Source organism: Sciurus carolinensis, chromosome 11, assembly GCF_902686445.1.
Source record: "Sciurus carolinensis chromosome 11, mSciCar1.2, whole genome shotgun sequence".
Lineage (NCBI taxonomy): Eukaryota > Metazoa > Chordata > Mammalia > Rodentia > Sciuridae > Sciurus > Sciurus carolinensis.
Window position 1 is genome coordinate 85,195,260 of NC_062223.1, and position 5,479 is coordinate 85,200,738.

A 5,479-nucleotide genomic window follows, 5' to 3' on the forward strand; every position below is an offset into this window, starting at 1 on the left:
CTCGTGGTTTGTATTTCTTTATTTCTTGAGTTTTTGAAATGTGCTTTTTTTCTTGCGTCTTCCTTTCGTCACTTTTTTTAAAACGTTAAGTGTGGTACCTGCTGAGCCAGGTACTCTGAGATAGAAGATTAATACCTTTTGCCATTTATTGGGAGGTAGGTATAATAAAACACTGAAACTTATTGTTTATTGAGGACTTAATATGTGGTAGGCACTAGCAGACTTTCTACATGTATTTTCTTTGATACTTAAAACTTATGTTACATGATAGATGCTACTTTCAGTTTATAGATGAAATTCAGCCTACCCACTTCAAAAGTCATACAAGAATTTGAATCTGCATTTGTCTTATTCCAGTATTAACACAATAAAAATAAAAGATATCTCAAGATAAATGCTAAGATAGAAACAGGCATAATAAACTAGCTGGAGCTAGGTTAAGGAATACTTTACAAAGGTGGTAACATGTGAGCCTCAAGGTCAACTGCAAGTGAAATCCACATTGATAGGAAGGATATCTTTGGAGAATAGAAGTAAATGATTCAAATGGATCATGTGTTCTCAAAAATGGATTTGCATGAGTAAAACCTGGTAAATTTGAATAGATTATGAACTTTCTTGGTCATGTAGTCGCTATACATTTTAAAGTGATATCCTATCCACCCCCCTGAAGAATCATGCTGCAGAGAGGTCCAGTAAGAAAATTTTAAGTATTCACTGAAGAGTTATAAACATATGTGATAGTTGAACTTCAGTATACATGATTGCTGCAATGGAAGAATTTTTGGGGTCTGTGAATCCAAAAAATGTAGGCTAAATTTGTTATACATTTTTCTGGAGACACCACCCACAGATTTAATCAAATACAGGTATGAGATGTTCAAAAGGAAGGTGACATTCAAACCTATAAGCATACCAAGAGTATCCATGAAGAGGGGAGAAGAGGGCCAAGGACAATTCCTTGGGAAATAAAAAGCTGGTGGGTGGCAAGATGAGAAATAATTGTGTTAAAGAAAGCAAACATCCATGTTTATAGCAGTTCAACTCACAATAGCCAAGCTATGGAAACAACCTAAGTGTCCTTCAACAGATGCAGTGGTAAAGAAAATGTGGTATACGATGGAATATCACTCAGCCTTGAAGAAGAATGTAATGATGGTATTTGCTGGTAAACGGATGGAGCTGGAGAATATCATGCTAAGTGAAATAAGCCAATCCCAAACAAAGGTTGAATGTTCTCTCTGATTTGTGGATGCTAACCCACAAGGAGTGAGGTTGGAAAGGGGAAGAATAGAAGACCATTAGATTAGATAAAGGGAAAGGAAGGGAAGGGAGTGGGTTGGGGAACAGGAAAGACAATAGAATTAATTGGTCATAAATTTCCTAACCTTGTATTGTATACACGACCACGGTAACTCCACATCATGTACAAACACAAGGGTGGGAACCTAAATAGAATAACTTATACTCTATGTATGTACATTCTGCCAAAATAAATTCTACTGTCACTTAAAAATTTTTTTTGATTAAAAAAGATTTAACATGGACTCTGTCCTGAAGAATGTAAATATTCTAAATTACAAATTCAAAGTGGGAGGCAAAACAAATAAAAACAAAGATTCCAATTTGAAAAAAAAAAAAAAAAAGACAAGAAAAATGAGGGAAAACTGGCAATTGGGAAAAAACAAAACAAAAACATCTTTAAGGAATGGGTTAGCTAACCAATTAAGTCACAAGTATGTGGTAAGATTGAGAAATATTCTCTTAACTACTGAGTGTGGGGTTCCAAGACTAGGTACAATGGGTAGTGTGGATCTGAGCTAATGCAATATGAGGTATTAACTTTGGAATGGAGGAAGGTCAGTGTTTTCTCTGAGATGGTCACTGGTAATTACTGTTAGAATTCAATTTCCTATTTTTCCTGACAGGAAGCCAGATGTGGGGTAGTAATCTAGGTCTGCTCCAAATTTGGCAGTCCATTAGAATCACTTACAGTGAAAGTTAAAGAGTTTCCTCATCTCTGAAGTCTCATTTAGTTGATTCTCATTCAAGGGTACCTCAAATTTTTCGGAAGCTCCACACTCAATTTAGAAATCAGCAACCTTAGATTTTGATGCCAAAAATCAGATGGAAAACTACAGTCAACACAGCACTGGAAGCTAGAATTAGTAATCAACACTGAAAAGTGCACCCAGAAAGCTAAAGGAAGCTTCAGAAAAGATGGACCATTATACTTGGAATTAAGAGTTCAAGTTTGCAAAAGAATAAATAAAAAGGAATATTGTGTATCCCCCAAATGTAGACATTTCATTAAGTTTATACCCACTTTACAGTATTATCTGGGTCTTACTGTAATTTTTCTACTTAAAACTTCCAACTTTGATGATCTGGAAAATACAAAGCAGTAAGTCAGTTAAAAAGTTAAAAAACAAGCTTTGGGAAGAAAAAAATCAGGACTTGTTACGTATTAAAAACTTAACAATTCAGTTTAACCCAAAATAGAGGTTTCTATATTCTAATTATGTTGGCTGGCTGGCCTTACAGACTAGTTAGCACCAAATAAGTATCCTGAAAATGGCGTATGAAAAATATTCAGAAAAAACCTAAGGAGGCATTTAACCACCCCTGCAAGTAGAAAGATGCAGCTGACTAAAGAGGTAAATTGGAGACAGGAATAGAAAGTAAGGAGCTTTTGTCAAAGGCCTGAACTTCTGTGAAGCTGGAAGTTCTCTCTTAATCCTAAATGGGGTCAGCTCCCTGAGATAATGGGCACTTTGTTGGGCAGACGAGGACAAATAAGAACCAAAATGTATACACAGGGTACCTCAGTGAAGATTTGGGGGCGAGTGCCAAAGAGAGACCAAGAATGCCTGGGAGTAAAAAAATGAGAGTAATGGGTATCAGGGCGGTGCACATCTGTAGTTTCAGCTATCCAGGAGAGGCTAAGGCAGGAGGATCACTTGAGCCCAGGAGTTCCTGGACAGCCTAGAGAACACAGTGAGACTGATCCATAAGGGGGGGAGGGCGATGGTTTAGAGTACACAAGCAGAAAGAGATTGTTATCAAAACCCAATTAACTTTTGTGCCTATAGCTGGCCCTGCTCCCTTCTGTGGAGCTAGGTAGCAAGAGCTGATCTGTAGATCAGAGAGACAGCATACTTATCGCTTAACTTTGGAAAAGCTAGTGAAAGACATTTTTATTAACTGGAACCATAATCTCCTACTCTATTCTCTGGGATGCTCAAATGTCCACTCCAGCATGAATTCTGAACCAAGTTTCAGTTGAGAAACTTCCTTTATTTTCTGGTACCAGGGATGGAACCCAGGGTGCTTAACCACTGAGCCAGAACATCAGCCCTTTTAATACTTTATTTAGGGCCTTGCTAAGTTTCTCAGTCTGACTTTGAACTCATGATCCTCCTGCCTTAGCCTCTGCTGGGATTATAGGTGTGTGCTACCATGCCCAGCAAGAAACCTACTTTAAAGTTAGCTACTTACCTTGAAATCCAGTGCAAATCTGGTTTTTATATCTTATAAACTTTTATTAAAATTGCTCTCCTCAGTATGTCAATGAGTCTTTGCTAAAACTAGTGTGCTTTTCTTAGTCATTTTCTCTCTCTTGGCTTATTATTTCTTAAAACTATCTTCTTTGCTTTATGTTTTTCTTTGCTTCTATTTTTACTTGGTAAGGATTTAAACTTTTTTTCTAAATCAAAAGGACAAGCATAAAAAAATGAAGTTTCCTTTCATACCCTCTATTAGCGCATAACCACTGAGTTAACAATATGGTATAGTTCCTTTCCAAACTTATGATTCTTTTACAAAGTAATTTAAAAAAATTAAATGGGATCAAATATATATTATTTTACATCTTTTTTCAGTTATCTTAATAATTCTTTCCATGCTAATTAATGCCTTTATATTTGCATTTCTAACACTCCGTAATATTCTGTATTATAAATGTAGTAAAATTTATTCATTCTTTTACTGATAGATGTTATTTTTCTAATAATTACAAAGTGTTGTAATGACTATCACAGGATACATATATAAGTACGTTATTTTGAAGACTTTACAATTAGACAGTTGCTGATTCACAGGTAATGTATATTTAAACTTTTGAGTTATAGTTGTTAGGGTTATGCTGGCTTCATAGTTGGGAAGCAGTCCATCCTTCTTTATGACTTAGTGACTTTTGTCAAAGATAAGACTATTTTAGGACATTAATTTATGATTATCAGTTAAGGTTTTCTACCTTTTGAGCTAATGTTTTTGAAATTTACATTTTCCTAGAAAACGGTCCAATTTTCAAGATTATTAATATAAGTTACAAAAAGCAGTCCACTCCTGGTTTTCAAAGCCTCCTTCATATCTGTAATATGTTCCCTTTGTTTCCAATATTGTTTTCTCTCTTTTTTGAATTTTACCTATTTCTTGTTCTTTTCAAATATCAGGTATTATGATCAATGTTGCATATTTCATTCTTACTTATTTTTTGACTGGACCTGGGGCGCTAATCACTGTGCCATATCCCTAACCATCTAAAAAAATTTTTTTTTGAGACAGGGTCTCACTAAGTTGTTGAGGCTGGCTTTGAATTTGCAATCTTTCAGCTTCAGTCTCCTGAGCTGCTGGGATTACAGGTGTGTGCCATCATGACTGGCTCATTCTTTTATTTTTAATTCCTTTTAAGTTTAGTTTTAGGAATTTTTTTTTTTTGTGTGTGTGGTACTGGGGATCTAACTCAGGGCCTTGCGCTTGCGAGGCAAGCACTTTACTACCTGAGCTATCTCCCCAGCCCAGTTTTAGGGATTTTTAACTTTTCTGTTTCTCTACTTGTTTCTGCTTCCTGTTCTGATCCTTCTTGGTATGTGTGTACCCTTTAAAGATTTGTCATGTGTTGCCTCATTCCCTCAGTGAGTTTATCCACGCTATATAGCATAGCAAAAAATAAAACCTTTACCATTATTATACAAGTGGCTACAAGCACTGTATTAATTTGGAGTCAGTCATAGTAGGTTCCAACTCCCCAACTCTTAGTTATGTGATCTTGGCCAATCTCAACTGTTTCTTCATCTGTAAAAATAAAATAACAAGAAAGATTAGGTTTAAAGTATTTGCAAACATTTAGCACAAACTGCTCCTATTTATAACTAATAAATGTGATAGATTAATGGCCTCAGTTCTCCATTTCTAAAATCAGATTGGAATGACTAATCCCAAACTCCCTTTCAATAATGAAAAACTTATTTTCAAACTTTATCTGTTCATCCACCTGACAATCAACCTTTTAAGCCACTCTACTCATCCACACAACAGCTTCCAACTAAGCCCCTTCCTTGAAGTAAATATTCTAGATGTTAGGAATGCCAAGACAAATAAGGTATAGTCCCTAACTTCCAGAATTTCAGAACCCCTGGAGATGGGAGTGAGAATCAACTGTTAAATAAGTAATTATAATACAATGTGATAAGTGATC